Source organism: Aulonocara stuartgranti (assembly GCF_965226115.1).
Source record: "Aulonocara stuartgranti genome assembly, chromosome: 3".
NCBI lineage: Eukaryota > Metazoa > Chordata > Actinopteri > Cichliformes > Cichlidae > Aulonocara > Aulonocara stuartgranti.
The window spans coordinates 31,637,324-31,649,569 of NC_138941.1; the positions used below are offsets into that span (position 1 = coordinate 31,637,324).

Sequence of the window (12,246 nt, forward strand, 5' to 3'; positions counted from 1 at the left end):
GTCTTCATTTGCTTTCATCTCATTACCATTTGTTGTTGCTCAGCATTGGGGGTTTAATATGATTTGACAGCTTGCATGAATTAAGCAGAACAGATCGAATTTGTTATAGAAATATTTGGAACATTAATAAAAGAATAACTGGTTTTCCTGGTTTCATATTTCTGCCTAATTTCTAGCTGTGTTTAGATCTGCTGCTTATGCTATTGCTTATTATCACAGTCTAATTATAGGAGAGCAGAGTCAGCTTTGCAAAATAATGTACAGATTGTTTACGTCTTGTGGCTTTTCAAAAGAAAAGAAAAACCACGTTGCTCCTGTCTGTTCCATTACTTTGGAAAAATCTGTGTTAATTTTGTACTGGATCTCTTGTTAACTCCGCATGACCACAGTTGGGTTTAGTGTGAATTGCAAAATGTCAAACCCATCACACAAACATCAGCAACAAGCATAAATGTCACTCCGAACTCCTGTGAATGATTAGTTTTCCAGTCACGGCTAAATGTTTGTACCCACATCAGAGTAAACGGCACAGTGTCTTTAAAACATCGTGTTTTATACCCTACAGAATGTATTTATTTCAGGTGACTGGCTGTGAGCACTTCTGTTAGAAACAGGTATCATTAAAAAAGGAAAGAAAACTTTTAAATTGTGTCTATTAAAGTTAAGAGACAGACAATTGCAGTTGATTATTAAACATTTCTGGATGTTCCTACCTACAGAGCATCAATATATTTGTTTTTCTTTTACTAAAGTTTTTGTATTGCACTTTTATACTATGTCCTACTACTCTGTCCCGTTACTTCATTAGGCATGACCTGCTGAAGTTCAAATTGAGCATCAGAATGGGAAAGAAATGCGATTGAAACGACCGTTTGGTACCACATGAGTTGTTTTGAGTATTATAGAAACGGACGATCTGTTGGGATTTTCCTGCATAGCCATGTGTAGTTTTTACAGTGGTGTGAAAGAGAGAGAATATCCAGTAAGCGGCAGTTCTCTGGGGGAAAATGCCTTCGTGATGCATTAAAGCTGATGGAAATAATAACAGTTATTCAAATAACTACTAGTTATAACCAAGGTATGCAGAAGAGCATCTCTGAATACATAACAGACTGAACCTTGAAGCAGATGGGCTACAGCAGCAGAAGACCACTCCTGTCATTTAAGAACAGGAAACTGAGACTAAAATTCACAAAAGCTCATCACAATTGGTCAATGTAAGACTAGAAATGTTGGGTGGTCTCATGATTCTGTTTCTGCTGCTCATTCACGTGGTAGAGTCAGAATTCGGCATAAAAAAATACGAAAACATGCTTTATACTTCCTTGCATCAACAGCCCAGACTACTGGGGGTGGTATAATAGTGTGGGGGATATTTTTTGGCATACTTTAGGCCCCTTAGAAACAACTGAATATCATTATGTGGCATAGCCATTGTCCATCCTTTTATAACTTCAGCATCCATCTTCTGATGACTGCAGTATAATGAGACATGTCACAACACTCACATCATCTCAAACTGGTTTCTTGAACATGACATGACACAGTACTCGATTGGCCTCTATAGTCACCAGATCTCAATGCAGTAGCGCTTCAACAGAGCTGGATTTACAGCAGACAACTCTGCAGCAACTGTGATGCTATCATATATGGACCAAAATCTCTGAGGAATGTTTCCAGCTGCTTGTTGAATCTATGCAACAAGGCACCTCTGAAGACAAAAGGGGCTCAAACTGGTACTAACAAAGTACAAGTAACAAAGTGGCCCGTGAGAATATACTTACTATATACTAAGTAGAGTATATACTTGATATCCCCTCCATTTTGTAAATATTTTCCACCCTCCACTAGCACACTAGGGCCTACTCAAAGATTTATGCCAGTAGGAAAGCTGTTGAATTTTGACACATGACTCACACAACACACACACACTAAATGAAGCACTCCTCTTTAAGCTGGGTCAGGGTTTTAGTGTTAATTATATGCATTTATTCCACATACACGCCAATGCAACAGTGCTGGATTTATCAAGATGTTGACAACAATCATTCCAAACCACTGATTTTGTACATATGCTGTATACAGTTGACAGAACAAAGAGGAACAGGAAAGACTTCTGGAAGCAGTAGAAAGACGGTGAGGGCAAAAACAAGTGTCAAAGTGGGCGAAAACAGTTATTTTTCCAGAGCAGCTTCTGTTGTGGTCATTAAGATGAAGTCTTTGGCTCAGATTTCATAAATTGAGCTTCTTCTCTAAAACAGGTGTATCACTTTGATTGGGCAATTGTTCATCCTGAATCATTAGCACGCACAGTTGTGCATGTTGTGTATATCTACCTGAACTGAAGTCTGCTGAAGTGACGTGGTTTGAACATCTTTGCAAGCAGCATATTACATTTTTCATTTCCTTTAAAACCAACTGATTTCATGAACTGATCCCTCACTGAGCACAACATAAAAGTGACTCTCTTTTTCAAAAACGGCCAGTTTTGCAGTCCAAACACAGCTGACTTATTTAGCAGTGCGGGCAGAACAGATGTCAGGGTGAGCAAAACAACAAAACAGCCTGGAATATTTATAACTAACTTATCACAAAAGAATATATAAGAAGACACAGGCATCTTACCTGCCTCCCGAAACATAAACAAGAAACAAACACAGAAAGAATAAAAGAAAAGCCTTCTCACCCACGCAGCGACTGGCCTAGTATATAAAGCAGTTTTGGTTTCTATCTATTCATGATAACAATGGATAGGTTAATAGATGGATAGATATGAAGCTTGTGCTCAAACTTAATTAATTTCACTGTTTTAGTGAAATTAATTATTACTTAGAAATAATTATCAGGTTGCACTAAATGTACCAATCTATTTTTAAGCATCGCTATACCAGCGAACAAAACAAACCCACGTATCAGCCGTTTAACGTTCTTATTCACATTTCTAATAATATTAGCCATAATGTGTTACTGCAAGCCAACAGGTGTTTTTGCTGATGACAGAATAATTTATGCTACAAACTTTAGAAGAGTGAGTACAAGTGGTGGATGCATCAAAGGTTCTGCACAGTGCTGCTGTGGAAATAATGATGATAATGAGCCATATGTTAACTCTGTTTAACAAACAGCTGCAACAAAAAGTTTCATTACATGTTACAGAAAAGTATAATAGGAAGCCTGTAAAGGATTGACTCCAAATACCATATATTTATTTCTTATTAATGGAGCCTATGAGTCGATTTTAAGTTTTGATTACTTTTTAAGTATTTTATACTCTATATGTTCAATATATTTTAAACTTTGATAAATGAGATGATGGCAGATAATCCAGTGAGACCCTAGAATTGTGTTTGTCTGGTTTAATTAAATGTTAGAAAGACAAGAAAGCTCCACCTTTAAAGAACATAGTGCATCTTAACAATGCTTCATAATCCATTTCAACTGTTCTCCTGTCTGATAACACACATGAGCCTGATCAGTGTTTTAGAATATGGACTTTCCAAACCATGGCATTACCTTGGTATCATTTTACAACGTTAGAAAGATCAGTTATAAAACCAAAGTAAACTCTTACTCCTTTAGAAAATGAAAAGTCTGTCAACCCCAATGGCTGGAAATTTCTATGAGAAAGTGACTTTAATCTCCTCAATTTCCAGCTGAACTTTCATTCTGAATGAAATCAATGCAATGGAACAATGGATACATGTCCTTAACTAAAAGATGATTGTTATTCAAAGATCCAAGAGGCTTGTCTGAGTTCTCTGCATATTATTTTTGTAATATTAGACAGAAATTCTTCACATTGGCTTTAAACAAACATGTAAATGAAATTCAGAAACTCTCCCTAGAAAAACACAGGATTTCTCTAATATAGAAGAGAAGACTGAGTAAAACACCAGATTTAGACTACTACAGATAGAAGCATAGGAGAGCTTCGAGGAGGTGGTTGTTTGGCAATATTGTCTAGTTAGGAAAATAGTAATTGGACTCAACTGTGTGTGCAGACTGTGGTATTTGTAGGTTTTCGTTGTGTCCAGCTACACATGCTAATCATAGTTTTAAACAATGACTGGTGCAGGTTTAACAAAATTAAGCAAAAAGTATAAAAGTAATTTAATTGACTGACAAATAGCTTTATGTTCTTTCATAATTCCATGACAAATCAATCAGATAGAAGAGCTGGAGCTTAGTGTTAAATTTGCATTTGGTATCTTTTCACTGAAGTTCCCAATGTGAAGTTCAAAGCTATGCCAATGCCAAAGTAAAGGAGGCCATCAATAAACTGAAAATTCCCAATAAACCTATCAGAGAGGTAGGAAACAAAAGTTTAAAGTTGTTCAAATACACAATAAAACACCCAAAGTGCAGAAAGATCAAAAAGACAACTAAAGTGGATAATTCTGTAGATATATAATTGTCAACAGGGAGTGCAGAATTATTAGGCAAATGAGTATTTTGTCCACATCATCCTCTTCATGCATGTTGTCTTACTCCAAGCTGTATAGGCCCAAAAGCCTACTACCAATTAAGCATATTAGGTGATGTGCATCGCTGTAATGAGAAGGGGTGTGGTCTAATGACATCAACACCCTATATCAGGTGGTGCATAATTATTAGGCAACGTCCTTTCCTTTGGCAAAATGGGTCAAAAGAAGGACTTGACAGGCTCAGAAAAGTCAAAAATAGTGAGATATCTTGCAGAGGGATGCAGCAGTCTCAAAATTGCAAAGCTTCTGAAGCGTGATCATCGACCAATCAAGCGTTTCATTCAAAATAGTCAACAGGGTCGCAAGAAGCGTGTGGAAAAACCAAGGCGCAAAATAACTGCCCATGAACTGAGAAAAGTCAAGCATGCAGCTGCCAAGATGCCACTTGCCACCAGTTTGGCCATATTTCAGAGCTGCAACATCACTGGAGTGCCCAAAAGCACAAGGTGTGCAATACTCAGAGACATGGCCAAGGTAAGAAAGGCTGAAAGACGACCACCACTGAACAAGACACACAAGCTGAAACGTCAAGACTGGGCCAAGAAATATCTCAAGACTGGTTTTTCTAAGGTTTTATGGACTGATGAAATGAGAGTGAGTCTTGATGGGCCAGATGGATGGGCCCGTGGCTGGATTGGTAAAGGGCAGAGAGCTCCAGTCCGACTCAGACGCCAGCAAGGTGGAGGTGGAGTACTGGTTTGGGCTGGTATCATCAAAGATGAGCTTGTGGGGCCTTTTCGGCTTGAGGATGGAGTCAAGCTCAACTCCCAGTCCTACTGCCAGTTTCTGGAAGACACCTTCTTCAAGCAGTGGTACAGGAAGAAGTCTGCATCCTTCAAGAAAAACTTGATTTTCATGCAGGACAATGCTCCGTCACACGCGTCCAAGTACTCCACAGTGTGGCTGGCAAGAAAGGGTATAAAAGAAGAAAAACTAATGACATGGCCACCTTGTTCACCTGATCTGAACCCCATTGAGAACCTGTGGTCCATCATCAAATGTGAGATTTACAAGGAGGGAAAACAGTACACCTCTCTGAACAGTGTCTGGGAGGCTGTGGTTGCTGCTGCACGCAATGTTGATGGTGAACAGATCAAAACACTGACAGAATCCATGGATGGCAGGCTTTTGAGTGTCCTTGCAAAGAAAGGTGGCTATATTGGTCGCTGATTTGTTTTTGTTTTGTTTTTGAATGTCAGAAATGTATATTTGTGAATGTGGAGATGTTATATTGGTTTCACTGGTAAAAATAAATAATTGAAATGGGTATATATTTGTTTTTTGTTAAGTTGCCTAATAATTATGCACAGTAATAGTCATCTGCACACACAGATATCCCCCTAAAATAGCTAAAACTAAAAACAAACTAAAAACTACTTCCAAGAACATTCGGCTTTGATATTAATGAGTTTTTTGGGTTCATTGAGAACATGGTTGTTGTTCAATAATAAAATTATTGCTCAAAAATACAACTTGCCTAATAATTCTGCACTCCCTGTATATCTACATTGTAGGTATATCATTGCAACAAAGTGTAAACAACAAGTTAACCCTCTAAATGCAGAGGGTTAACAACAAGGTGCAAACTACTGGTTACACTCAAGGACGAGAAGGACAGATTAAGAGTTTGCTAGAAAACATCTTTTGTTCTTTAAAAAAAAATAATTCTTGATTGGGAGAGAAAAGTACAGAGACAAAAGAAGCATACAGCATCATCTGTCAAACATGACGGAGGTGACATGGGCATGTAGAGCAAGTGGCTCCAAGTCACTAGTATTATGTTACTGCTGATAGAAACAGCAGACTAGACTCTGCTCAGGTTCAAATGCTACAAAATTGATCAGACAGTGTTTAACAGTACAAACAGATAATAAGACAAAGCATGCTGCAAAAGCAACTCAATATTTCAGTGCATTGAGGCAACTGCTGTTGCGATTTGGGACTATATAAGTAAAACTGAATTGAAATTAAATTGAATTGAGTTTCCCACTGTAAAGAAATGGGATATTTTTAATGCCCAAGTCAGTCATCTGAGCTAAACCCAGTAGAGTAAGCTTTTCATTAACTGAAGATGCAACTCAAGGTGCAGCCCCACAAGCAAGCAGCAACCGAAAGCAGCTGCAGTGAAGTCCTGGCTGAAGATCTCAAGGGAGGAAACCCAGTGATGTTCATGGGTTCTGTCTAGTATGGCTCATATGACTTAAGTCTGATTGAGATGCTTTGGTATGACCTTAAAAAGGACATTCATGCTGGAAAATCCTCAAGTGTGGCAGAATTAAAACAATTCTGGAAAGAGGACCGGGCCACAGTTCCTCCACAGCCACGTGAAAGACTCATTGGCAGTTATCACAAATGCTTAATTGCAATTCTAGCAGCCAAGGGTGGCACAACCAGTCGTTAGGTTTAAGGGGCAGTTACTTTTCCACAAAGATCCAGGTAGATTTGAATAACTTTTTTCCCTTAATAAATTAAATCATCATATAAAATCATTTAAAAAAATACTCTACCCCTCAGCCCAGCTGCACCTTAGTTGTTCTTTTCTATATTTCTCCCTCTGTCTCTGACAGTTTCATTGTGTGCAGAGTTTATTGTTACTGTTTTCACTTAAGGTTCCTCTGTGTCCTTAAAATACCTTACATACAGCACTATATTGAAATCTATACTAAATCTGAAACACATTTTGTTTTAATTGTGTTTCAGTTATTATCTATTGTTCTTCTTTTAAGGATGATCCTGCTGTTCTTCAAGGCACTTCATGCCGAGTTTGGATCGAAACATCGTACACAGTGTTATTCTCTACTTCATCTCTGCCTGCTTGTTGCTTTAAAAGCTATTATTTCTTCAAACTCCATTGCCCATTGGAGCTAGCATCCAAAGGAAAAAAAAGAAAAGAAAGAAAAATCTATTTTCCCCCTTCTTTTACTTCCAATATGATCACTAATGTGTCACAAGCTCCTCTTTTTTTAACAAATACATATTACTGATATGTTTTTGCTCACTGCAAAAAACTTCTTGTAAAGACAAATTATTATTAAATGTTTCTAGTACAGTCAGTCTTTAGGTATGCTTTTGTCTTTTTTTTAATGCTATAAGAAGACAGAGCAGTTAAAATGAAATTGTCAAAGAAGCAATAAAACAGCCAATGAAAAATAGTTTTAGACAGTTTTACAGTTCATATTTGAGATTGATGTCAGGACTCAGAGCTGAATTTTATGCATTTTAATTGTGAATATATTTTACAGAGTATTCAATCGCAGGATTCAGATGTTGCTTTCACTGTAAAACTAAAAATTAATGCTGAAAAGAAACTACATTATAAACAAGTTTAATGTAAATTTGAAGAACAACGTTAAATTAAAGTCTCCTGACACTGACCTTGTTTCAGAAAAAGGTTGAATGAGCTGGTTTTAGTTTTCCCACACAGGCAAACCGTGATTTAATCAGTGAAAGTGCCAACACGGCAACATTTAATTCCATCTCTTCTTCTGAATACTGTTCGGACTTTACAGTCTGAGGATGCAGTTTATTTGATGTTTTTCATTAAGATTTTATGGGATTCAGTGGACAGTACTGTGCAAAAGTCCTCAGCCATTCCTTATTTATATTTTACCATTTCTACAGTGGTGTGAAAAAGTGTTTGACCCCTTCCTGATTTTTTGGTATGTTGAACACTTAAATGTTTCCGATCATCTAACAAATTTTAATATTAGACAAAGATAACACAAGTAAACACAAAATGTAAGTTGTAAATAAAAGGGTTTATTATTAAGGGGGGAAAGACTTCAAAGCCACATGGCCCTGTTTGAAAAAGTGATTGCCCCTTAAACCTAATAACTGGTTGGGCCACTTTTAGGAGCTACAACTGTGATCAAGGATTTGTGATAACTTGCAAGGAGTCTTTTACAGTCCTGTAAAGGAATTTTGGCTCACTCATCTTTGCAGAACTGCTGTAATTCAGCCACCTTGGGGGGTTTTGAGCATGAACTGGCTTTTTAAGGTCATGCCACAGCATCTCAATCGGATGATGGTGTGATTTGGATCATTGTCCTGCTGCAGAACTTAAGCGTGCTTCAGCTTGAGGTCCCAAACAGATGACAGACATTCTCCTTCAGGATGTTTTGGTAGACGGCAGAATTCATGCTTCCATTTACCACAGCAAGTCTTCCTGGTCATGGGACAGCAAAACACCCTCAGACCATCACACTACCACCACCATATTTACTGTTGGTATGATGTTCCTTTTCTGAAATGCTGTGTTACGCCAGATGTAATGAGACTCAAACCTTCCAAAGGGTTTGCCTCGTCAGTCTCATCAGAGTATTTTCCCAAAAGTCATCAAGATATTTTTTAGCAAATGTGATTCGAGCCTTTGTGTTCTTTTTGGTCAGCAGTGGTTTTCTCGTTGAACTCTCATGGATCCCATTTTTGCCCAGTCTCTTTCTTATCGTTGAATCATGAACTCTGACATTAACTGAGACATGACCTCCTGGATGAGTCATCGATGTGCTCTTAGAGTAATTTTGGAGGGCCAGTCACTCCTTTAAAGTTTTCTCCAGTTGTGTAAAATGGCTCTCACCGGGGTTCACTGGAGTCTGAAAGACTCAGAAATAGCTTTGTAATCCTTTCCAGATTGGTAGATATCAGTGACTTTGTTTCTCAGGGGTTTCTTTAGATCATGGGGTGATGTTTTGCTTTTTGAGATCTTTTAGCCTGCTTCACTTTGTGAGACAGGTGCTATTGAAGTGATTCTTCATTCAACAGGTTTGCCAGTAATCAGAGTGTGTTTAGTGAAACTCAGTTTTCCAAAAATGTGATCAATCACAGTTAATTCACGATTTAACGGGAGGAGAAATTACTTTTTCACGGGGGTTTGGTTAGTAGGTAGGTTTGGATGGTTTTCTCCCTTATTGAATCAAATTGTCATTTACAACCTGCATGTTGTATTTACTCTGGTTATTTTTTGTCTTATGTTGAATGACCTAAAACTTTTTACACCACTGTAAGACATTTGAATTCTTAAATACATATGGAATGTAATGACTTGGACAAGAAATTCCAAGTTTGGATTCATCACTTCATAAGACCTGTTGCCACTGATTTTCAGTCTTCTTGACAGCCACTCTTCTACTCAGGCCATTTCTGATGAGGCTTAAGTGAACAGTAGACAGGCTGAAGGGTCAGATTTATCTCTTATGTCTTTACTTATTGTTTTCTATTTCTTAAAAACATGGCATGCTGCACACCATGCTAACATTAACAGTCTTTTAACTTATAGTGTTTTGAGAATTACCCTGCTGGTGTAAGAAACACTATTTTATGGCTGTCAAATCATGTGATCTTTGGCATTTTTCATAAAGAAATGGTGCCAAGTATGTTTTTTTGCGACAGGCTGATAATAAAAAGTGAATAATACAGAATAATTACAGCCAGACAATTTTACCAAACAAATGCTGCCTCCTCGTAACACTAAATTAATGGAATTATGACAACCAATTAACAACAAAATAATCAACAACATTCAAATAAACGCTGTGTAAACTGCAACTGCTGAGTTTTTCGCTTTTGTTATGATAATCAATAGCTGTATTCCTTGTGTTCATTCACACATTAGCAGGCAAAGTTAGGGACAAAGTGATCAACTTGTGTTAACCCAGTCGCCGTTAAACTTCATCACTCACTGCAACCATGCACCCAGCAGAGCACAGCAAAGGTTGGAAACCCCACAAACCAGGAAAACTTAGATTACATCCTGCAGGCAGATGTGATATTCAAAGCTTAAAGCTGGCTGGCTGGGGAATGTTATGAAATTTCATAAGCACGGCAAAGACTTCAGGTGAGGAGGGCACCGTCATAGGTTGCAGGAGAGTTTTGTTATTACAGAACATCATAAATGTGTGCTGTAACGTGCAGAACCGGTCTGCTCGAATGAGGTCACCACGTTTCATACAGTGAAAGCAAAAACTGTTCAGAATTTCAAACTAATTTAACCACTCATATAATCCGTCTGCACCCAATCCCTCCACTCGAAGGACGCACCTGAAGACTTAACCAATTCCAGCATTGCAAAGATCAGTGACTGACGTATCCAATTTATATATAACAGGCTATGACACATTAGAAGGGCAATGCAGACCACATAAATGGTAAATGGTAAATGGCCTGTATTTATATAGCGCTTTACTAGTCCCTAAGGACCCCAAAGCGCTTTACATATCCAGTCATCCACCCATTCACACACACATAAATGCAGCATCTGTGCTTCGACACAAAGCTGGGGGGCCTAGGCAGAATGTCATGTCCTCTTTCTCCCTGTTTCCCGTCAATCATTGCACTAAATGTCAGAGGCAAAATGATTAGACTTCTAAGAAAAAGACAGACAATTTTGCCAGTATCTGGCAGTTTGGGTGAAAATATGCCAACAGAAAAATCTGGTTTTAAAGCATAAACAACAATTTTAATACTGGAAAAAAGTCATCTTGTGTATTCCTGTATCGTTTTGTACCTTGTTGGCTTACACATATGCCCAATGAATGACCGCTGCACAGCATAATTATTATTATTAATCCTTTATTTATCCAGGTAAAAAAATCTCATTGAGATTAAAAATCTCATTTCCAAGAGAGACCTGGCATCATAGCAACAAAAGTCACATACCACATAGGTATATAACATTTAAAACAAATGCAATATCCCATACAAACAGTGTGGGAAACAAACACATATAAAGTGTAAATTTTATATTTTACAGTGTGTCATTCCTTATCAAATTTTATGTGGGAGCAAAGAATGGCAAGTGCAGCTAAGCATGAGACAAACAGCAGAAAGTACACAAGGACCGCAACAAGAAGGTTGTGTAACAAAGGGATATATTAGTTTAATATGGAATTCTTTTTAATTCTTTAGGTCTTAGGGCAATATTATAGACTGATGCTATTATCAGTTTAGATTAGGGCTAAACAACCAGCTCAATTAAAAAAAAGAGATGAACCATATGACACAAAAATGTATCTGTACTTAACCCAAAGAACTGAAGGGAACAAATATCAAGTTTCCACAGTTATGAATATGAAAGCGAAATAAGGTATTGATATTAATATTCAAGTGTTTTTTTTAAATATATTGGTACAATGTAACAATAAAAGTTGCCTCATGAATAAACATTCAATTAAAAACATAAGTGAACATTGGACTCCAACAAAAAGAAAAAAACTGACTGAAGGAGTATTGTGTGCTTATAGAACTGGCTAAAATACCCTTAATTTTAGTCTTCATCAGTGTGGTGCAATTCGTCAACAGTCTCCCTGATGAGGCTTTCCTGAATGTGTTTACCGAGTTGTGTGATGTTTACATGGCTGTGAGTCAACTGGCTCTGCAAAGTATTGTGTTTGTATTGTAACACCAATTCTGAACTTCTTAATTCTGACAAATATCCTCCATAGAATAACTTAAAAAGACAATCAAATTAAGGCTGAAAATAATGAAAACTAAACTAAACTGAACTAAGAACAAAAAATTGAAATGAAACAAAAAAGAAATAGCAAACTTTTATAATTCTGGCATTTTAGCACACTAACTAGCTCGTATAGATAGATACATAGATGATAGATGTTTACAGATTGTACAATGTTTGAAATTAGTTGTACTTACCTACAGGAAATAGTGGTTCCACGACTCAGTTTTATCCAGGGAGCGCCACATCTGGTACAGAAAAAAAAAGTCTGCTTCAAAATGTGCATTTCCAAAAACAATATACAGACAGCAA

General features: G+C 37.4%; 1 long non-coding RNA gene across 1 annotated transcript in view; it reads right to left on the minus strand.

Moving 5' to 3' along the window:
- LOC309703269 overlaps positions 1-12,246 on the minus strand; it is a 46,707-nt gene that overhangs the window by 27,612 nt on the left and 6,849 nt on the right. Inside the window, exon 3 of the long non-coding RNA XR_014275838.1 lies at positions 12,132-12,182. This is a non-coding gene — a long non-coding RNA (uncharacterized lncRNA). The remainder of the gene's footprint in view (positions 1-12,131; positions 12,183-12,246) is intronic.